This window comes from Triturus cristatus, chromosome 1_1 (assembly GCF_964204655.1).
Source record: "Triturus cristatus chromosome 1_1, aTriCri1.1, whole genome shotgun sequence".
NCBI lineage: Eukaryota > Metazoa > Chordata > Amphibia > Caudata > Salamandridae > Triturus > Triturus cristatus.
In genome coordinates this window covers 262822278-262846962 of record NC_140579.1, presented here as the reverse complement: position 1 = coordinate 262846962, position 24685 = coordinate 262822278, and the positions used below count along the sequence as shown (strand labels likewise).

Genomic DNA, 24685 nt, shown 5'->3' with positions numbered 1-24685 from the left:
CCCGGGGGATGGGATCCCCGGGTACTAATAAGGCTCGGGGTGCAGGCCGCTCTGCCTCCTCCCCCTTTTTTATTATATGTGGCCCTGGGGCATGGAGTTCCCTGGGCCTAATAAGGGTCGGGGAGGGGGGCTGCGCAATGTCATTTGAGATGTCATCAGTGATGTCATAAACGAGGTCATAGAAAATGTCAAGAGTGATGTAATAGGCGAGGTCGTATGCAGTGCATGGCGGGGCCACAAGTTTTAGTTAGCTCTTCTAACTCTAACTGGTGAATTTCAGTTTTTTTTTTTTAGTTCAAAACATTAATGTCCCTGACATATTGACCGAACTACAATGTTAGTTTAACCTTTGTTTTTTTCCCAATGAATATACATATAGATATATTATCTATCTGCAGATCCAATTAAAAATAAATAATAAAAAAAGGTGCTCTTCCATAAATGTAACCATCGGGTGGAGAGTGTGTGTGGCCCATATTCCTGAAACGTTTTGAGACCCTGGTGACCCGATGCCCTGGGGCGGCAAATAATAAAATTGGGGGTGGGTGGGGCATGCAGCCCGCCTCCCCATGCATCTTAGAGGCCCTGAGGTTCCCGCCTCCTGGGGCCAAGACATCATAAGTAAGGGGAGGGGGCATGCGGCCCCCTTCCCCAAGCCTTTTAGAGGCCCCAGTAATCCCTTCACCCGGGGGCGATAAATTATATTTAAGGGGAGGGGTGTGGACTCTCCCCAAGCCTTGTACGGCCTGGTGATCCCATCCCTTAATGGCCAAACAATCTAAGAAGGCGAGGGTGTGTGCGTGGACACCAACAACTCCCCTCCACCCCCAACCCCTAAGCTGATGATCGCCCCTTCGGATCCCATTTCCGGGGGCAGCCACTTAAAAAAAAAAATGCCAACTCCCACCGGCATCCACAATGGGTTTCTTCACTCAATCAGTCAATCAATCAGGGACTTAATAAGCGCGACTTCTCACCTGTGAGAGTCTCCAGGCGGTTTCATCACACGTGTTAGCTGTGTATAGCAACACTGCTTACTTCATCTTGTGTTAAAGACTACATTTTTATGCAATAAACTGAACTGGATGGAAATCTATTAGAATCATGACTTAATTAGATGTATTTACATTTCATCTGACTACCTAAAGAGTGCTTTGATATGTTTTGTATAAATATATCGGGCCTTGTTTCTTATATGCAAAAGCTGGAATGCTTTACTTTTGCAATTGAATTCTCACAACCTCCGCTTTCTAAAAGGTGTGCAAACTTGTTTATACTGCACATCCCTCCTACGGTATTCTTTTGCCCATTCAGGTTCTAGCTCCAGGACATCCTTTAGGTATTAGCTGGTGGTGAGTAACTTTTCCTTGTTGCGGTGATCCAGTTTTCTACAGTTTGGCTGCCGTTTTTGTTTCCTTAGAAGGGCTAATTGTTCCCTATATTTTAGCCACCTGGAGGATTGGGGCCGGGTAAGAACTAAATGGCCAACACGCTGCATCTTCTGATTTTGTCCAAGGGCTTTGGACGGAATTCTAAGTTCCATTTTATGTTTTTCATGTCCCCACATCTTCCATGCTCAGTGGCATCGATGATGTCTTCTGCCCCCTTGCCTTATCCAGGTGTGGGAAATGAAATCCTCTGTGTTCTTGCATGGGCGGGGTGACAGTATTTTTGCACAAAAAATAAGTTACCTCAGTATTAATTTTCTACAATAATTGTTTTATTTGCTCTCTTTTGATTTCTTGTGTGCGGTGGTCACCATTCAGCTCACATCAACTTTAACTAACTAAACCTAACTGAAGGTTTCTTTCAGTGGATGAATACACATGTCACGTGCACACACTTTTTTTCAATCTCTCTCTGCACACATGGTGGCTTTCCTCTTAAGTTATTCTCTCTGTAGCATTCTCCGTCAATTTTCTCTATTTCCCTCTTTCTGTTTCTCACTCTATATGTTAGTAGCTGCCCAATAAGTCAGAATATATATTTAACTGATCCAGGTCATGTTTCTATACTGTACAAACCTGTTTTCCTTGCACTGAGAGGCGTTGTGTCATTATATGGCATATGTAGATCGAAATTTCTCCCCTTGGGCGACATTTTCTACAAGTCATAATGTTTGCTCTTTTTATTTTCAATCGAGGTGTCCAACTGCATATCTTCTCCTGGCTGAGGAGGAAGCAACCACTATTTCTGATGCAGAGAAGCTACCGAAGCAGGCGCTGAAAGCTGGGGAAACTATATTTAAAAAATCGCAGCACCAGAGTACTCCGAATTAAGCCCAATACAGTAAGCAACTACTACACATTGTAATAAAACAAGTCAGATTGATAGTAGTCTGGAGTGTTGCTGGTACGTGTATATGAATTGGAACTGCATGAACGATTAAATGAATTAAACATGGAAGTAGAAAATTGTTTTAGTCCTCCTAAATTCTAGTTTAATTTATGCTGCAGAGTCTTTGCATTTTATCTGAAATAAAAGGAGCAGAAAGTGACATCTCACTGATGGCTAACAAAAGTGTCCGAAATAAGTTAAATGCGTGTACCTGACCAGGGTTCATCTGTTACTGTGTGCCTCTCAAGTGTCCCGCCCCCCCTCCCCCTCCCCCTAAATGTGGAAAGTCTCTGACAAAACTGTCTGGCGATTCCACAATATAACCAAAAATAAAAAGAATTCCCTTGATCCTACAATTGCAATATCAGTGTGTCATAACTAACAACAAAAACATTAAATACTATGTCCAAAATCTTTATTCCAAGAATATTTTATTTAGAAAAATGTTTTTGTTATTATTTCAAGTCAAATCCAATCACATATCATATCATAACGGTCTACAAGTAAAATTTAAAATAAAATTGTTCTTAAAAAGCATTATACAGTACAAATTAGTCAGAAAAAAGTTTGATTAACAACAAATAACAATTATGACCAGCATAATAGAGACTGACACATATGTAAGACACAACTTCTATTCTTTACGGATGCACATCACATTAGACTCAAAGTCACAGTTCATTATACATTGATTAAATTAGTATTTGACTTGTCTGTGTTGGTCCTTGGATTGTGCTTTCAACAGCATTGACGCGTTTCGATGGCTTCAAATTAATAGTACCATCTTTTTCTAGACACAATAATTCTGTCTCCCACCTTTGTTTAATCTTATTTTCTTTTTCCTAAGTAAAATAAATATATACAGTTATTGGTCCAAATAATACGTGTAGTTCCTTATTCCAACAATATTTATTTGATAGTATATTCTTAAACTGCTTATGGTTACCCCATTATATCAATGCAGTGTTACATCCAGACATACCTAACACCAAAACAATGGGGGTATAAAAATCAGACCTTCCTATTTGGTGTTGAAGTATCTGGCCTCTTGTTGAGTATATATATCAAGAAGCCTGCTTCTTGTGTTACAAAGACGTATAGTCTTTCTTCCAATCTCCCGCCCTTTTCCAACTACATTCTTTTTAAGTGTTCTTTTAAATGTTGTTCGATCCAATCAGCAGCTTTGCAAAATCCCTTCATGCAAATGTTGCATTTAAATATCCATTTTTCTGTGGCAATTCTATGCGCAAAAAATATATTAAAGTTCAGCAGATTGCGTGCATGCCAGGGGTTAAATTAAAAAGTTGTACCTTGCTTCACTAGGAATCGAGAGGAAACGAGAAAAATGGATATTTAAATGCAACATTTGCACAAAGGGATTTTGCAAAGCTGCTGAATGCATTAAAAGGGCTGATTGATGTTCTCTGCGCAAGCGCATGTAAATGACACTCAAGACTCCACAGCAGGGGCGGCTGGTGGATTTTGAAAGTGGTGGGGCGAAAAATTGTATTGTAGTTCAGCGAGCGAGCGAAACGGGGCGCGCTTCAACTGAAAAAGGAGGGTGCGGGGGGTTTCCCCCCCGCAAGCAAATTTTGCACAAAATGGATTCAAATGGCGGCTTTTTACGCCACATATTTACTGCAAATTGTTGCAAAAACAGGATCCAAATATAGCATTTTAAAGCACAAGTGTGAAGAAAACATTAGATACATCAAAAATGTGCCCAATCCTCTAACTGGTCTGCTTGCAAAATGACACCCAAGCCAAGCACACACAACCAATAGAAACAAGCCCTTTAAGTGATTTCTACCTGTAACACATCTCTGCCTCTTTACTGTATTGGTTGAGGAACTCATCAAGGCTCACACCATTGGTAACACCGTATATTGCAAATACTTTAAAAATTAGATGGCGATTGGCAAAAGAGATCCATCCCAGGATTGCAGTTCATCTTTGATTTTTTTAAGATTAGCCGGACAAACAAATTATATTTCAGAAAACTGTGTTTAGTTTGTAAAATATAGCATATATATAATATAAATGTACACAGACAGAAGGTCCACATAACAGAAATTGAGGTGCAAAACATACAAACCTGACAACAAGATTTTGGATGGAAAGCAGGAATATACTGAAAGTGACAGATATGGTTTATAAAGTGTTTCAAAAATTACAATAGAGAAAAAGGAGTTAACAAAATAAGTTTCATTTTTAAATTGGAACATAAATAATAAAACCTATATAAATGTAGAGCATAACAAGGAAAAAAATCAAAATCAGAACAAAGTAGTTTGCATTTAGGGCCTCGTATTTGAGATTTTAGCTGTAGGGCAGCACAATAGTCCTTGCGGCAAAAGAAATGGGCATGAATGCACTGTATCTATCAGATACGGCTCATTCCTGTCGCTGCACCCGCACACAATGAGCTGCCGTGCGCCAATGCAGGCACCGTTGCACATTGGTGCAAGGGTGTCTGTGTTGTGGGCAATCACAAGAGGCTTTTTCCTCTTTCTCTGTGTGCTGCAGAAGGCAACACACATAGAAAAAGGAAAATGAGGAAAAATAAAGATATTTCCCATAAAAAAGGCAGAAACCTAAACTTTTTTGTATACTTTAGTGTGTCGTTTTAAGTGGGATGGGAATGCCCATATGTGGGTCCAATGCTCATTGTCCACTGGAACCAACCTGTACCTGGCTGAAGAGCCCTAATCAGGGCAACACCGGTCCTACATTGTTTGTGTTCCGGTTCAGGGAGGACCTGACCTGGTACTTCTGGCTGGACTATTCGCATTGGAACAGGGTCAAGACTGATTTGCAAATGACTGGGTCCAGACTGAGGTGGTATAATGGGCAAAAACCGGAGGACTGAAGTGCGGCCCAGAGTGATTGCCTGTGGCTGAGATTAATTCAAGCATTCAATACATCAACTTGTTGTTGCATACTACTGATGTGGACACTGGGGCAAACAAGCTGTCGGGAAGTGTAGAGATTGAGGGACACAAATGAGATTGGTGCATTGTCAGTGCACACTATGACGGAATGCCTTTCAAAGGAAAAATAAGGGAGCCAGACATCTGATCTATCCTGAATGTGGGCCCTGCACAGATTGCTCTTGCCCCCTCATGAAAATGTGGCCAGGTCCACTAGCAGTATAAGATTTAGCTCACATTTCATACAATGGCTTTGTCTTTAACTGATGTTCTTTCCCGTAACGCAAGGGTGACCTGTCAGAGTTTACTACTGTGCAAAGGAGAGCACATCTTTTCTTTTCCCCGAATTGCCCGCTGGAATGGGCGGACGGACCGGTGCGGTACTTGGGGGTCTGGATCAGCACTGATATGCAGCAAATATGGTCGGAGAATTATGGGCAGACACTGGGCTGGGTCGAGGAGCGAGTCGGCCGCTGGAAGCATTTGCCCCTTTCGCTGGCGGGCAGGATTGCGGTGGCCAAGATGGTCATCCTGCCGAAGTTCTTATATCTCTTCGGGAACATTCCGCTGCCCCTGACTGCTAGTTTTTTGCGCCAATTGCGCTCGCAGATGGTGGAGCTGGCGTGGGGCGGTAGGCAGCCGAGGGTGGCGTGGGAGACCCTCACTCTCCCGCAGCGACAGGGAGGCCTGGCGGCGCCGGATTTCCCGCTCTACGCCTACTGCGCGCAGGCACAGTTTTTACACCACTGGGTCCACCCAATGCCGTTCCAGCCACATGTGGCGATAGAAACAGATAGAGCGGCACCGTTGCCACTCGCCGTGGCCCTATATGCGCCGCACAAGCGGAGATGCGCTGACATAGACCCGGTGCACGCACTTAGATGGGCCTGGGATGGGCTGCGGCGCAGGGCTGGACTGGACCTCTTGTATGCCGGATCGATGCCGCTGCGACATAACCCGATGTGGTCCCCGCTGCAGAATATGCGCACTGGCGAGCGGGCTGCGGCGCACGGCCTTCGCACAGTGGGTGACTTGTTCCCGGGGGGTTCCTTCATCACGCTGGAGCAGATGTGTGGCGAGGAGGCTCCGACGCTGTTAGACACGCTGCTTTACTGCCAGTTACGCCACACAGGTCACGTTTCCGGCTCCTCCGCCAGATTTACCAGCCCTGGAGAACGTGCTGGAGGTGGAATCAGGACGCAAGCTTATATCCAGATTGTACCAACGTATGCAATCTAGCCATCCTGTAGTGATCCCGGCGGCCCGTGAGCTGTGGTCTGCGGAATTGGGTTCCGACATTTCTGATGAACACTGGGATCTATGCTGCAGACTCCTGGGGGTCTTATCCCCCAATTACCGACTTCGCCTGATACATTTTAAATATATTCATATGGTATATCGTACACCTCACCGGCTCCACCGCATGGGATTGAGAGATTCCGACGCTTGCTGGCGGTGTCGCGCGGGCGGGGCGACCTTCATACATATGGCGTGGGACTGTCCCCCGCTGGCGGCTTTCTGGGTCAAAGTGTTAAACATAGTGGGAACGATCACTGGTCTGCAGATCCCATGCACCCCGCAGGCTACACTGCTAGGTATATTGCCTATGGTCAAGCCCAAACACCGGAAGTTGCCAGCGATGCTTATCCTACTAGCCAAACGCCAAGTTGCGATGCACTGGGGGGTGGCTACAGCGCCTACTATTAGGGACTGGGTTCGAAGCGTAGTATATTGCCAGTCGCAGCTAGCGCTATATTGGGAGATGATGCCGATGCGTTCCAGGCCAAAGGATATCTGGGAGCCCTTTACTCACTGGTTGGCGCAGACAACGCTTCAAGAACTGTAATTTTCATGTGCATGCCCTGATATTGCTAGGGGACGGATGCGGGTCGGATTGCATGTAGGGCACGCTGGACTACATAGATGGGTCAGGAGACAGTACGGCGGGAAGGGGTGGGCGGATGGTTGGGTCAAGCGCATGGGGTTCGAACACTTTGTGAGGGAGCATATCTATAGTATTACCAGCGGTGAAGTGATGGGCGGCTGTCTCGTCCATAACATGTTATATGTGCACAGCAGTGGGTTGTGTTGTTTTCTGTTGTTTAAAAATGCAAATGAAAAGAATTTTTTTTTTAAAAAAGGAGAGCACATCTTTTTTCCACAGCTGAGCATACTACTATCTCGGTCTTCACCAAGCTTTCACAATTGATGGTGTGCCTGGGTGTTGCCCGAGACAATGCTCCTGAAATATGAATCTATTGTGGCCCCAGATGGGTCCAACAAAGGTACATGAGGACTGGACCATTCATGTTTCAAGATAACCTATCTAAATAATCCCCATCTAATGTATATACATTTATCCCAAGTGAATAACCTGAAGATATAGCATGGATTTGCCCTCGTGAGCCCAAGATGAACACCACTGTTACAGGCCGAGGCAATGGGGATGTGCTGGTCTGGGGTACTAACAGTTGGAACTACAGAGTGTTTTATCATGCAGACCAAACTTACTTTATCTAGGGCGGCAAAGTCCCTGCACCAGCCCTTCAGTTTCTCATTACAACAATCCTCCACAAAACGATCAATGCGGCCTTATGCCCGTGTACCGAAAGTCAGTCACCCCTGCCATTCAGTGCTGCTGGATCCGCTGCTGTCTGGCTTCTGTTCTGATAGAGGGCCCCCAACAACTACCGCCAAGGCCCACTGCACGGAAACAAAGCCACTCACCCCCCAGCCTGGCGTGATGTCATTCAGTATTTGTAATTATTGCACCAAAGCTGCCTAACCAGGCAGCAGACGCACTGTGACGCAGTGATAAAAACACTAAAATAAAGTTACAACAAGTTAACAGTGCCCCTTTTTCGCAGGAAACCAGCCCAAGCAGGCAGCAGAGTGAGCAGACGCACTGACGCAGTGACAAAAAAACACTAAAATAAAGTTACAAGCTAACACACAACAGTGCCCCTATTGCATGCTTACACTACAAATCCCATTTGGCTTCATATATTATGGATTAAAATATAATACATCAGGCAATTGGAAACTGCTGGTTTATTTTCCATTTCTTGCTGTGAGGATTTATTTCTCGCAGTTAATGGCATGGAGGAGAAGGGCTTCATTAACGAAGGCCTCGAGGAGATGAGAGCAGACATTTTCAGAAAATCAAGTTGAAGGGTACTGTGGGGGGCTCAACGGACCTGGATAGAGATTTCACAGAGTCACACAGAGGGCTCTGTTGAGTTGACTGCTGTTAGGCCCCTTTGTGAAATGCTGCAGCGCCGAGCGAGATATGTGGCCTTGCCCTTGCCACACATGGTGCCGGCTCTGTATGTTCCTGCACATGCATAAACCCCCCCTCCCCCTATACTTATTTAATTAGGACTAGGAGGATGTTGTGGGGGTGGGTCGTGACTCCAGGACCGTAAATATTACTATAACAAGGACAGCAGTTGAAATGCATCTGTAGTCCTTCATTTCACTCGTTCACTCATTCATTCCTAAAACCCGTGACCCACCCTGCTCCAGAGGCGCGCGCGGGGTGGATGTGTATGAAACCTGCTTCCGAGGAGCCGGCCTTGTTAATATTCATTCCTTTGAGTTCTCAGAAAAAAAAAAAAAAACCCTGGAAGCGGTTTATTGCCTGCTGGAAAGACTTAGAAATGCAGTATTTCAACCTTTTTTGTGCTTTCTGTCCAATGTGTTCAGCTATATGTTTGTCACTGTCTCTCATTTTAATACTGCGAAGTGCTCAGGCATAAAAAGGCGGCATGGGGACGGGATTACTGCATACAATGAATTAACTGTGCACTTAAAAAGCTCACCATGTACAGTTACGTATATTATATGGAAAACTCTCGGAGACCTGTGATCCTCGCTGTTATGTGGCACTGTTACGTTGTATGCTGCCAACAATCAAAATGACACCTCAATAATATGATCAACGAACGCATCCTCTCACTGTATACTATTTTTATGCTACCTAGTGAACGCATGTGAAGCATGTGGTTGGAGGGTCGATTTAATATTCCTTTGACGACTCAACCTGTGCCCGAGGAACCCCTCCCTTGGCACTGCTTCATCTCAGAGGCCATCGCGTTGGACACAATTATTAAAGTTGTAATTTTGACAAAACCCGCTCCACATTTTATAAATTGAATTAAGGTCCTGTGAGAGACTGCGCAAATCTGAGCAGTTAGGTGTGGCAGCGGGGGAGGTGGGGCTTCTTCTCTCAAACAGGCTCTGCGATCCGTTCACGCGCACAGCCCTTATCATACACTAGCGTTTTACACACTCTTGTTCCAAACCAAAAGAGGCACACTTACTCACAAGACTCGCTTACACTTACCTTGTCCAGTGGCAGATAGCTTTGTCACTGTTCTTCAATCTCGAGTCGGGCTCTTCGTCGTGACTCGTGACCAGGACTGCAGGCTGTAGTAATGTAGTCTAGAAGTGTGCAGACACAGACTGCAGACAGCGTGACAAACGGCCAGTATAGCACGCACGCAGCACACAAGCCAAGCCATCCACGACGATGAAGCCAAGGCCCAAAACTGGAAAATACCGCTCTTTGGACTCCTCCCCCAGACCCCAGCAAACCAATCACTTGCAAAACAACAAGCAAGTGTTGCTGGGTCTCCTGGAAGAGGCAACGGCCACTGCCACACCCCCATACATGACACACCTCTAAGATTGCCGGACAGCCCCGCCCCCAGCCATTGGAATGAATGGAGGGCCTCCAACTCCTCCCTGGGCCAAGCTAATAACGCCCAAAATCCAAATTCCATTCTGGCAGTGAGACACAGATCCTGCCCACCTGTGTTACGTCACAGCCCTGCTTTCTGGCTTCAGGTCGAAGAAATCTTCGCCCAGCCGAAAGCTTGCACAGAGCAAGGGCTATCCTCCCCCACCCCCATAAAGAAACCACATATTTTCCCATGTTTGTCACGAGCACGAGCAGCCACTCCAGTACAATTTATTTGCTAGCTGCTCAGTGTTGCAGGCATTTTCTTTGTGTCCCCTGAGGACACAAAGCCGCCATTTTGTGCTCCGCCGCCATTTTGTGTTGCCCTCACTCAGGCAGTACGACGAACAAAGTCTTTTCTGCTTTTCCTGCAATATTGTGTCAAAATAGCCTTGTGGCTCTGTTTACAAAGCTGGTGTTAGAGACTGGCCGAGTACACTAATCCCTGTCTGGTTTTTCTAATCCCTGTCTTAACTATCTGTTGGTTCACACTATTCTCTTCTGACTTTATCTCATCTTCTGGCCTTCGCTGTCCTCCGCTCGTATTCTCTCGTTTCACAACTGTCCTCCAATACACACAAACGTATCTCGCCACCTGCAAGCCAGTTACAGACATGTTAATACCTTAACCTGTGGGAGGGGTGGCAATCACAGTTGGAGGAGAGGCTTCTTCGAGTTACTCGATACTTTTGTTTTCTGACTTTTTCTATTGGCTCTGACTTTCTTTTAGACTATTCCTACTGGTTTTTCATGTATGTATTAGGTGTGCCCTTCGTTAATGTATATGTCACCTATGTACTATAAAAGATTGTGCGCCACGGAGTGAAGTGGCAGTCTCCTGAGAACATACCGTGTGTACTTCTAGGACAACTGTACTAGCTGCAGCTAATAAAATCTGATCTTTTACGCCGACAGAGTGTCCCCGTGTCTCTGTTAGCTGAAGCAGGAGAACCAGGAGATCAAGGCGTACCCTGCGCCACCAGGCCCAATTGGTTCTGGTTCTTCACCCCCAGGTTGGCAGGGCGACGCCCATCTCGCCCGTATGCACCAGCCGCCCCTGCTCCACAGAACGCTTAATTAAGGAGCCTTTAAAACACTTGGTCATTTCAGGAAGCATGAACTTTTATTTTCCCGTGAGCAATGCTTGGAAGGAAGCTGAAACGCGTTGGGACAGACATTATTGCTGCATGCCAAATGAATTTATATTAAATAAAAGTGCCTGGTTTCCCTGGAATTTGGCTTCGAAGTCCTTCTTTGTAGGAGGAGGTTTTGCTGGATGTTAAGGTGGGAGGCTCTGTGCCCGCCACTTTGAAACCGCCCTGCTAGGGTCTGGGGCCCCCCAAAGTCAGAGCAACGTTGTGTGGTTCATTAAGGAAAGGGGGCCTGACTCGCTTGCCTCTGCTTTGTGAAAAACAGAATGCCCTCCAGAAATAATTTAAAGTGGAGACGAGCAAGGGAAGTGAACTGAAATAGTTCCGATTCACTGGATTCCTCATGAAGCAATGTACAATTTTTTAATTTAACCACTGGCATGCACGCAATCTGCTGAACTTTAATATATTTTTTGCGCGTAGAATTGCCACAGAAAAATGGATATTTAAATGCAACATTTGCACGAATGGATTTTGCAAAGCTGCTGAATACATTAAAAGGGCTGATTGATGTTCTCTGCTCAAGCGCATGTAAATGACACTCAAGACTCCACAGAACGCTTAATTAAGGAGCCTTTAAAAGGTCATTTCAGGAAGCATGAACTTTTATTTTCCCGTGAGCAAGGCTTGGAAGGAAGCTGAAACGTGTTGGGACAGACATTATTTCTGCATGCCAAATTAATTTATATTAAATAAAAGTGCCAGGATTCCCTGGAATTTGGCTTCGAAGTCCGTCTTTGTCGGAGGAGGTTTTGCTGGATGTTAAGGTGGGAGGCTCTGTGCCCGCCACTTTGAAACCGCCCTGCTAGGGTCTGGGGCCCCCGAAGTCAGAGCAACGTTGTGTGGTATGTATATCTTTTCGGCTATTGGATTGATTAGAGGTATTTCTTCTCTTTAGGAAACACCCCCTGACGAAGGGCATGGGCCCTAAATGCATTGGGGTACCTGTGAGCATGAATGTTTAATTGCCTCAGACAGGAATGCAATTGTTGAAACGTGTGAATATAACATGTTACAGATGAAGTTACAAAAGAAGAAAAAGTAATACAAATATTAATAAATTGATCTGAAATGATTGCATCGAACTGAACTACTATGAATTCATTTTATCAAGGAGTGCTGGGTGGGTTCGTTCCTTCCTCGAAGGAGAACGCTCTATAAACTGGAAAGTGACACACATCTTATCACTTTAGTCAGTAGAGACACAGCTCAGCTTGGGCAGGCCTCAGATATTAGACCCACCCCTGAGACTGAAAGAGCAGAGACATCCACAGGGCCACTTCAAGCTCACAAACTCCTGCCTTGGAGGCCAGTAGTGATAACAGCTTCGTTAATATCGATGACAAAATGACGTCACAAGCATCATGGCATACAAGCCCCTGGGTGAAATATCCTCTGTGACCGAGTTAGGCCAGGTTAATAATAACATTAAAGTGTGGCCAAAACTCAAACACAGCATTTACTTATTAAAAAAGCAATAATTCTGCCTCCAAACATCAGCTGAACATGTTCTGAAAACATACCTATTTTGGTTGTCATTTTTTGAAGACATATTTTGTTGCTCTCCAAGTATCAGCTACTCTATTAGTAATTCCACAGTTTTACCTTTCAAATGCCAACTGGTCAGTTTCATCAAGTCATTGAATTTACAACTGCCCCACATGGACAGAATCGCCCTGAAATGTGTGTGTATCACAATCACTCGCCAAGAAGGCTCATAGTCTACTGGAAGCAATAACATGTCAGGGAGGCCTACTGCATATCAGGGTGACCATCAAAATCCCTAAATGACTACTATATGGGCAGCCTGTGCAGTGATTTCTGCAGTTAATAAACATTTAGACGTTCACCGAATGCAGTAAGTGACGACTAGGAAAAGATTGGTGAGAAACCCAAGGGTGTAAAGTTGAAGGAACAACGGCTCCTTTGTGTAGCAGGGAATCGACCTCTCAAAAGACCTTCGCCTGTGTGACCCTCCCGCCGCCACTTCCAGGATCATCGCGGCCGCAGTGAGGAGGGAGGGGACCAACTCCAACTACAACTCTCAGCTTCCCCGCCAGGCCAACCCCGGAAGCAGCGTCAGCAACACTCGCGCCAGGAGGAGCTTTAAAAGCAGCTACACTCCCCGCGTCGCGGGACCGCGCGCGGGACGCGCCGGGCTAAGCCCGGGCAAAGGGCGGGCCGTCTGTGGCCATCCGGGGCAGGGAGAGGCAGGCCTGGGCCACCCCCATTACCCTTTAATGCACTGGTAGCACTCGTGGTGGAGGTAAGAGTTGCTACTTACCAGAGCAGATACTGTTTGTCACACTTTGTTGTAATGGGTAAAAATGATGCTGCCCAACCTCGACCCAATACTAGACATAACAAATCTACTAACAACCCTCTTCCAAGCCTAACAGCAATTGATAGGATGTTGCAAAAGACTATAGGGGTCGTTGCTTCAGCAATAGAGACTACGGAAAGACGTCTCTCACTTCCCATTGGATTAGCTCCGCCTATTTTACCTGATAATCCATCTATAACTTTGGGTAATTCTTATGACTCCATGTTAATGATTTCTTATGCTGGTCTACCTGAACTGCCAGGAGCAAATATCAACCCGGAGTTACTTAATCCCAATCATTCTTTGATTTTGGATCACACACCCCCGGCAAGCAGACTGTCCATCACTCCTGTACTCCAGAAGCAGGTTTCGAGCGGAGAAACGCAATTCGTTAATGATATTATTAATGTAGATGGTAATAGTGCCATCGGGTCACCTACCACTATTGCACAATCCCATGTTACTATCTCACCAGTTAAAACAAGAGGTCAAAAGGCTAAAATTAAACAAAAATATAATAACAAAGAGCAGTAGGCATCTAAACCTAGGGGTAAAGGTAGTGGATGCCACCTCAAAGCGGTACAAAATCTGCCTGTAGTTGAGTTATGCGAAGAACAGTTAGATGTTATCAATGACCAGCCAAATGGAAACAACAATGAGGCCAGTACAGACGGCTTTTTGGAAAGATTGGAGGCACGTGTATCAACTTTTCTAGGGCCAATTAACGAGAATATCCGAGCCCTCGAAGCTAGGGTTAGCTCTATCGATCAACATGTAAAGTCAATCCTTTGTTCAACTAAGTTGAACCCAGCCCAATTAGTTGTCCCTTTACCTGACCCCGATCAGAATAGGGTTACGCCTGCACCTGTCCCTGTCCCTGTCCCGCATGCACCCGAGGGTGCCAAGGTTAGGTCAAGGGGGGTAGTCATACAGCTAAGTGCCCCAAGTACTTTACCTGAAAGTTCAGGCAATAGCAACAGTCGTCCTTTTGATGTGGGGACTAGCGAAGGTAAAGATAAAGTTTCGATGGAAAAAGGTGTAACTTTAAGGGAAGGCACTGGGAAATGTGGGCTCCAAACACTAGGCCAATCCAAGAGCACATGCCATCTTGCAGATTATAAAAGTGAAAATGTACCCCCTGTAATGAACCTACCACCAGAATGTGGAGCGTATGTTGCGGTCCTCTGTAATGTTCCCAGGTTACGGGAAGGGCAATTTGAGACCAATGAAACCCTGAAAAACAAAATTCTCCATTGGTTAACTAACAATTGTGGCTTCCCAATCATAGATGCAGAACAGATTTTACTCACACAAAGAGTAGGATGGATAGGCCCCAAAACTAAAATCTTCAATGGGGACTGTATCATTATTAATTTTAGGTCGCCAGTTTGGGCACATAAAGTCCTACTCAGAGCCCCCCCCCTCTCACTGGGAATTCAACACAACTCTACTGCCACTTGCCTACTTTTATAGACATCTATTAGTCAATAATCATGCCATAAAACCTATCACTCATTATGTGAATAACAATTGGCTGCCAAAGGCTCCGGCAATCCATCAGATGTTACCTCCTCTACCATTATACAATAGGTTCCAATGCCTGACTTCAATGGAGGACAACGATTGACATATAAAACCTGTTGAGACTAACGATGGGGGGAGGAGGGGGACACCTAATTTAACTTCTATGCAAAAGGAGACAAGTAAAGTATACCCTCTGTGTATGGATTCCATTTTGACAAATAAGTTACTGGGGACTAATGGTACTGATGAGCCTGTTATTCCAATAGCTGGTACTCTGTAAAGTCTATTTTGTGTACGGACGCATCTATAAAATTGACTAATGATGTTGGGACATTCTCCCAAAAGGGGTATACATTGACAACTTGGAATATTGCAGGTCTTAGAAACAAATTAGGGACGCCCTTCTGGCAAGATTTTATCACTTGTGGCAGTGACATAATGTGCTTACAAGAAACATGGAGTACAGAATCTCAGTAGAGGGCTATACCTCATACTGTGTAAATGGGACCCCCTCTTTAATGGGTAGAGCTAAGGGTGGTCTATTGTTGCTAATTTCCACAAAACTGATTGGTTGCAAAGTTTTAACTTATTTACCTATTGGCAACCATAGTCAAGTTTTGCGATTATCCTTTCCGCAAGGTAAAGAGTTGGTGCTAATAAACTTCTACAATAATAATTTCCAGAAAGATAGAGGAGTTTGTTTAGAACCATTGGAAAAGGAGTTGTGCAGGTTACTAAACACATTTAATAAATTGACGGTAGTCTTGTGGGCTGGCGATTTTAATATACAAGCATGCCCCGCCACATTTACTAATTCTTGTGGGTACTTGAAAACTTATTCGACCACTGATGGGACAAAGGATGACATGTTGCATTTCCCACATTGTGAATATGGTTTGACCCTTAACACTTTAATGGCCAAATACGATCTTGAGCTGTTAGACTGTACGATAAATGAGGGCCATATTAAATGTCCCACATTCACTGGTAGGGAAGCTAATAGCAACATAGACCATATCTTATTTTCTAAGAATTGCCCTTATATGAACCTTTGGATATCTGAACAGGTGGTTAGCGATCACAATAGTATTTCCATAGTTTTGTTAGCTTGGGGAAATAGAATTACTAACACTACCCATACAATCACTGATATCCACCCTATTAGACCGAATGGCAGGAGATTAAAGTGGGTTGGCCTGGATCCACAAAAGATCCAACGGGATGTGATCAGTAAATGCAGAGACTGTATTAATTATTGCCTCAGCGAAGAAGTTGTCCCTGGAAAGCTATGTATGGAATTTGCCAACATTAATAATGTGATAAGAAATATCTTAACCAGGAACACCAAAGGCTCCAGACAGGATGGTAAGAAGTGGTTTGATTCCGAATGCTCCAAGATTTTATCTAACCTAAAATTAGCATTAAGGTCTAAACCCCGCAATCAATTTCTTGTTTGTAAATTACGTAAAGATTACAAACAAGCGGTTTTAGCACAAAAAAAGGTGTTGAGATTAGATGCCTGGGATAAATTAACCATGGCAAGTGAATTGAATAATATCAAACTCATGAGCTGACGTCTCATGTTAATTGCACTGAATGGATCGAACACTTTTCAAAAAATTTTAACCCAGAAAAGGTCGTTTTAACTTCTCCTCTCTTATCAAATAATTTTACGTGGCCCACATTACCACTAATAATTAGTGTCGAGGAGGTGCGTGAAGGACTGTTAAATAGTAAAGGGGGAAAGGCTCCCGGCCCGGATGGTGTGCCGATTGATCTATATAAGGATGAAATGGATCTCTGGGCACCAATCCTTGCAAGAATTTTTAATGCTGCTGCTATAGGAAATTTCCCATTATCTTGGGCCGAATCCTTAATTGTTCCACTTTATAAAAAGGGTTCGCGCTCCGAAGCATGCAACTATCGCCCTATTTCATTACTTGATTCCTCAATAAAAGTGTTGAGTAGGGTGCTTTTAAAAAGATTGGAAATATGGGCTGAAGAATCCAATATATTGACCCCAGTTCAATATGGTTTTAGGAAGGGCATTGGGACCATAGAACAATGTGTTAACCTGGAATTACTTATTAATAAATACACAGTGGTAAAAGGGGGAAATCTGTTTTTATGTTTCGCTGATTTGAGTAGCGCGTTCGACCTAGTGGACCATTCGCTCCTTTGGTCAGTATTACTTGAACTAGGGGCTCCAAAGGAGATTGTGTTTTTTTCTAGCCAGGATATATGAGAAACTTTCATGCAGTGTACGCTATGGACCCATGGGAGAGCGAACCCCTTTTTTCACAGTGCGAAGAGGTATCAGACAGGGGTGTGTATTGGCTCCCCTTTTATTTTCCCTTTTTATAAATCAAATTGCCGAGGTTTTAAATAAAACCCCTGCTGATGCCCCTAAAATAGATAATACTGTTGTGTCTGTATTGTTATATGCGGACGATGCCGTCCTAATTTCACGCACCCCTCTGGGTTTACAACGTTTAATTGATGTTTTTACTGATTTTATTAATGACAGGAAATTGCTGATTAATAAATTAAAGACATTTACCATGATATGTGGGAAAAAACGGTCCTTTTTTCTTGAAGGCTCGAAGATTCAAGCAGTTGAGACCTTCTGTTATCTAGGCATCAGTTTTGATGCAAATGGTAAATGGACTAATGAGCAAGGAAATATTGGCCACAAAATGACTAGAAATTCTAATGGTATCTTCCGTTTTGCCTCAAAAATAGGGGACCACAGAATAAAAGATATGGTAACCATATATAACGCAAGATGTGTTTCTTCGGCCCTATATGGAGCTGGTTTATGGGGCCATTCTTCTATGGCCCAATTGCAAATAAACGAAAATATCTTCCTTAAACGTCTGTTATGTGTTCCAGTTGCAGCCTCATCCGATTTAATACACCAAGAAACTGGCCTTAACTATTTATCAGATTTGGCTGCCTTACGCCCTTTACTATTATGGCGTTCAATATGGAACAAAAAGGAAACTGAGTTCACACAGTCTGTAATCAAGGACTGTCTTAAGCTGGACTTTCATTCCCGTATTCAGTGGCTGAACTACATTATCGTCTGGTATAATATCTTATTCGGAATCAAGATCTCTAAAGATTCAGACTGTGTTATATTACTTTCGAAGAAGGAAATTAAAGACACATTCCTTCTTTATAAAACAGAAGAAAGGAACAAGTTGATTCAGACCCAAAAGACCTCTGTATTCTATAGGCAGCTTAATCTTAAAAAAGGTCTTCAGTCATATTTGGTGGAAGTGACCAGGAAATCGCACCGATTTGTTCTTGTACGTTTAAGGTTGGGCATCGCACACCATCTTGTATCCTTCCCTGTGATTGGGGTAAGCTCTAGTGCAGAATGCCCGTGTGACAATATTTCCAAACAAAGTTGTTGACATTTTCTGGTATTTTGTAAATTTTATACATCTTTGAAGAAATTTTATTTGAAACCGATCCTTTTAAAATATAACATCCGTTTAACTGCAGATGCTATGAATCTACTCTGTTCCCTCCAGAGCTTGGACATTTGTTTCCATGTAGCACTATACATTCTGAAATGCAGAGCTGCTAGGAAATCTATAATTATTTGATTAATGTCATCTGTGCCTTGCTACGATGTTATAGTTATGCATAAGTCACTTTATGATAGTAATCTATTACATATATGCCTAAGTCACTTTATTTGAGATGATCCCATTTTGCTATGCACAAGTCACTTTATTAGTATAACCAAAAACGAAGAGGGAGAAGGCTATATCACCGCACCTGACAAGTGAATAGTGTCGTTCAGTGTAAACTAGAATAGTGCAAGGAACCAAGGAACACTTCCCTCTGAGCTCCTTAAATCAGGACGTGAGTCCTTTTCAAACATACATGCAAAATAGGTTCAGCACTATTTAAAAGAGTCCATGATATTTAAAGGATTTTCAACGAAGTCACTTTGATTTTCTTAATCAGTCTTCTCTTTATTACATCATTATTGAATACTAACAGACCTTTGTATGAGCTCATTTACAAAGGTCTGTTAGTATTCAAATATAGGATTATTATTATTCTAATTTAGAAACCACAATCAAATAAATGTGATATAATGTCATGTTTTGTTTTGTCTTGTTCTTAGGCCCTCTTCCATTCAGTATGATCGAATTCCTTTTTATAAATAACGTATTTTTGATGTTCCAAATAAGATGAACTGATATTAATTTTGCATTATAAATTTACGTGTATAGAATGATTATATATCTTAAATGTATAAATACGTTGGTGTTTTCTTTTGAGAATTAAAGTGTATTTTGTATGTATTTTTCTATAGCCCTGAAGAAGTTTCCTTGTAGGAGACGAAACGCGTCGGCTATGGCTTTCTTTTGATAACAAGATTGTGATACTACATACCTGTGATATGATGTAATAAAGAGAAGACTGATTAAGAAAATCAAAGTGACTTCGTTGAAAATCCTTTAAATATCATGGACTCTTTTAAATAGTGCTGAACCTATTTTGCATACAAGTCACTTTATGACAGCAATCTATTTCGCACATATACTTAGTTTACTTTATCAGCTCAAAATGTTGCCATTTATTGTGGAGGAAACAAATGTTTTATGGATGCGAAATTGCGCCTTATATAGCTTATAACTGTCTATGTATTAGTAATTTTACTATTGCTAGGTAGAGGCATATGTCACTTTATCGTGTCAAGGGTCTCCTTCACTTATATGGTGATAACTATTGACAAAATCCGTTTTAGTGATTCAATATTACATGTGTTTAGGCCTACTACAACTTATGCATAAGCACCTTGTTATTGCGAGGTAGAATCATTAATCATGAATTACTAATTTCGTTGGAAACTAATGCTTCTTGAGCATTTTTACTTATGCTAAAATGATATATAATTGATTTTATCTATTTTTAAACATGTACATATATGGATGTACTCTTTATTTATGTCTCACCGTTCAGTGCAAGTGTTAGGGCTGGTATTGGAATAATTATCTGTCCTTGACTTTGATGAATTATGTGTCATGATATTTTATTGTATATTACTTTGTTCAGCTTATATGGTTGTATTTATACAAACCGAATTAAAGCTTATTTGACTTGACTTGACTTGACTACTATATGCCAATGGTAATTTCACACTAGAGCGGCCACACCGAATTACATGGCAAGATTACGCCAGGGCTGACCACATTAGGCCTCTCTGGCGAAGGTTGGCCACCAAATGCCTGGGAGTGGCCAGTAGACACATGTATACACATACGTATATACAAACACATTCACAGGCATCCACACATTAGCAGTCACATATACACACTTGTGCGCACAGGCACACTGACACACACACAACGCATCCTCATCCTTGTGATGCTGTGTCCTACTACTCCACTCCCAGCTACTATTCCAATGACCTCAGTTTCCAAAAGCCCTCCTCAGCGTTAGTGGAGGCCCACTTCCAGGGCTAGTGCAGGGAGGGGACCAGCCACCCCTCTACTCCATGGCAGGCCAATGTCTCATATACGTCAGGGTGTCTAACAACAGAGGGCCTGTAATTCATGGTCACACATCATGGGATTTATAGAAAGCTGCACAGTGATTGGCCAAGGACTGCATGTCCTGCTCTTTTGTCACACTGACCTTTAAAGAGTGCAAGGCTGTCCAGGCTCACAAAGAGGCATCAGTGACAGGGGATATGAGGGTTTGCAGCAATCTGCTCTAGTGTTGAGAGCCGCAGTACCACCCACAGCTGCAGTACCACCCACAGCTCCTTGATAGAGAAGTTAGCGCTCCTGCCTTCCAAAAAGCCTAATTCACACATCTCTAATGTTGTGTTCATCTAACTGCACCTGAAATTAATTTATTTATTTGTTGTTTTTATAAACCCTTAGCAACTAACCAGTGGGGTTCTCAGGGCACTGCAGCAAGCACCTTTGGCATCTAACTCTCATTTACAGGAAGTGGCTCTGTCTGCTGCCCCCTCTTGAAGTGTAAACAATATGGCACCTCAGAGCTATATTCCCCCTGCGTAAAATCTCATAGCCACTGATGAAGCTTGGTCTCATGCCGTCTTCTCACATCGCAGGTCTCCGTGGCGGTGACCGCTGCCATTCATTTACAGAAAGTGGATCTTTCTAGTGCCACCTCTTGTCCCACATACAATACGGTACATCCTAGTTCCTTTCCCTCTGTGCAACATCCTATAACTTCTGAGGGAGCTTGGCCACTGCATTTCCTTCCCGCTTTTCAGGTCTCTGTGGTGATCAAGTACCAGTGATTCTGCACTGGCCACAGTATATAGTCAACCTGGTTTCAATGATCTGTGGATACTAAACGGCACATATTCTGCACTCTTCATAGTTGCTAAGAGAGGCCTTCAGTGCTCCTATTCCCACAAACTCATGCCTCTCATATTCCCAGGGCACATGATTAAACTCTCACAGATTGCACCCAAATCGTGAGATAAACGCTCTCAGCAGGGATTAAACTTATCCGCAGCCTGAGTGGAAAGAAACAGCAATTGAAAAATGGATTAGTGTTATTATCCCCAGTGCATGTGTTTTTTTTCTTCAGCTACGGCTATGTGGTGGACAGATAAAATGATTACCACAGCCATGTGGAATCAGAGTTTATTCATGCGTTGACCATACACTGTTACTCTCTAAAACCTCCTTCAAATGGGCTCTAGGCCGCCATTTTGGTGTATCCCCATTCCTATTATCTCTAGGAAGGGACCAGCAATTCCCATTGTAGATATCAACATGGACTGAATTTCGACACATCTACAATGCAATAAGACCTGCACATTTTGTGCTATATCTGTACCTCTGAACTGGGAATGCTCAGTGACGCCCATTGTGGTATAAATCAAACAAGCATTGGCATAGCCAATAGGTCTCGCCTTTGGGACCTTATAAGTGTTTAGTTATGCAGCACAATATCCTTGGTGCAACAACATCAACTGTTGCATGGCTAAACACTTATAAGGTCCAAAGGCGAGACCTATTGGCTATGCCAATGCTTGTTTTTATATGTGCCTCAGTTTTTAGCTTTAAATCCATCATTGCCGCTGATAATGTAGGCTGAGTGATTACCTTAGCTAAAGCCTCTTTTAATTTCACTCATAAGCCCTGATCTAATGCGTCAGCTGCAGATTCATCCATCCCGCCTGCCTAAGCCAATAACCACTGATACTGACTAATATAAGCAATAATATCTTTGAAACCTTGTTGAAGTCTCAGTAGTCCAGTATGCACTGTTAGTCAGGTCTGTTGTGTGCTAAAAGAAATTCTAAATTGTTATATAAATGTCTAGATATTGGACGGCCAAGGACTTAGATTAAAAATTCGGGGTATTACCCATAATAATGCATTTTTACTCAAGTACATTAGCTTCAACATTATGCTTTTTCCTGAATTGTAAACAGCCGCTGTGATTTAGGCAAAAAAATGAAGACTATATATGGCCATAAAGACTTGAAACTTCTGAGGCTACCTAGAGAATCCTTCAGGTGCTGCAATGGCAGTTGTAGCAAAAGGGGAATAAGGAATGCTGGTATGTAATTTCTGCCTACAACATAAGTTTTACTCGCATTGGAAGTAGGCTCTATCTGAGGTGGAATTCCTGCTGAAGGTAGGAAGAAGGGAATCCGATGGAACTGAAAAAGAGAAAAATCAACAAAGCAGAGGGAACAGAAATCGGGTGTGGACTGAAGTGTCAAGTAAAAGGAACTGATTCCGATGCTCTCAGGTACTGTATTTGGTGTCCGTTTCTTCTTACCAGTGCTCTGCCCTCTCTGACCTGGAAGACGAGTCCCAGTCTTCGGGTGGCTGGGGCAGCATGTTACTATGGAAGCTATCGTCCTCCGTGTTTGTAATTTCCACTGCCCAGTCTTCTATTTCTTCCATGTCATATCTTTCCTGACTCTCTTATGTGGTGCCTTGTGTCTTAATCTAACATATGGTGCATGCGGATTAGAATCTGCACCTGGCTATGAGCTCAAGCAATTTATTTGAAGTGAATATTCTTCCACCACCATTTTCTGGCGTGATGATGAAATCCAGAGCATGCCACAGAATAGCTTTTCCATTCTCTGCTTCAAGATTGTGGAGCCACCCTAGAAAAACCTCTTTTTTACCCCAGACAGTGTAATCTCGTAAGTGTAGCCAGTGCTGCACTAGAGTTTCTCAGCATTCAAGTTATGGAGTGCCCAGTACTCAATTGCATCTGGAAAGTTGATGTGAATGGTAACAAATAGAAGTCCAGTGATTTGAGGAATGAAGCAAAGAATTATCCCACTTGCAGTGACTATTAAATTAATTTAGTTCCTAATTGTTACACTGATGTTTTGGCAAACATTCCCTGGTGTTGGTAATGAAGCATAAAGCCTGAGAAAGCATGGTCACTAACTTTTAGTGGTTGATGAAGCCCAGCTTCTTAAGGAGGTCTCTAGTCATGTAGACATGAGATACTAGACATTTTTTGTACTCTGCAAGGATGAAGATTTCATCGACGTGTATGGCCTGGCAAATTTTGTGTTAACGGCATAGATAGAGCCCACTAACGGTTTCAAGAACTTGATGAAGCATCAGAGAACTGAAGAGAGACTGAAGGTCAGATTGAACGCTTTTTAAAAGAGATGGGAAAATCTAGTATGTGCATGTCTTCATCTCCTTGGAATAGGCTCAGACTAGAATACACTGCATGTTGAGCTGCAGTGTTTTCTCACATGCCTAATAAAGATGGGACAATTTTATTTCGGTAGTGATTCTTAAGGCCTTTATAGAAAGGATGGCCAGAGTGGTGCCTATGGTCTCCAATCGACAGACTTGCTCCCGCAGCAAGCCAGACTTTTATTTTTTTGCAGTTTTATATGGCACAAACTCGAATCACATGTATTAGAGTGCTTTACATGAGTACCAGTTACATTACACAAGGACACATTAATTTTTTGTTAGACTCAGGGATACTAAGTGATTTGCCCTGAATCACAGGATGTTGAGCCGTTGCAGAGACTGGAACCTGGTTCCTCAGCTCCTAAGTCGGCTGCTCTGGTAAACACTTTAGGGCATTGTATGCAGTGCGCAAGCCCTTCTCCTTTTGATGAAATGTTTACGAACAAGATATGTGACCACTCTGTCTCCGCATCTAAACTTCAGGTTGAGATCCCATCTCTATGACTCTACGGCTGGCTGCAATTGGAGGTAGGTGACTGTAGGTCTGAGGAGCAGAATTCAAGAATCTCTTCCAGAACATGGAAGGCATGATAGCAGTAAGTCTGTAAAAAGGGTGATAATAACTTGCTCCTGCCTTGCACCCCCCCCCCCTTCATTTAATTTTCTTTTTAACCTGTTAGTAGTCTCTGACCATGGACCTTCCACTCCGGAGGAAACATTTCAGTACTATGTGTAGACTTTTAAGAGTGGATGTGTTCTTTGAAAAGATTCTAAAATAACATCTGCACCTGGTGTCATAGCAAGAGTTTCTTAGGCCGTAATGCGAGCAAAGAAAAGAGGGCTGCAAGTAGGTAAGACAAAAATAAATGTTTTATGATGAGTACAGATGTCAAAAGAAGAATTAAAGATAATGCAGAAGTCATCTGGAATGTAAGGAATACCACAGTTTACCTGCCCGAATTGTCCTCTTTATCCACCCTGGC

General features: G+C 43.2%; 1 pseudogene; it reads left to right on the top strand.

Moving 5' to 3' along the window:
- Window positions 1-24685, top strand: part of LOC146870104 (suppressor of tumorigenicity 7 protein homolog) — a 777381-nt pseudogene that overhangs the window by 320734 nt on the left and 431962 nt on the right.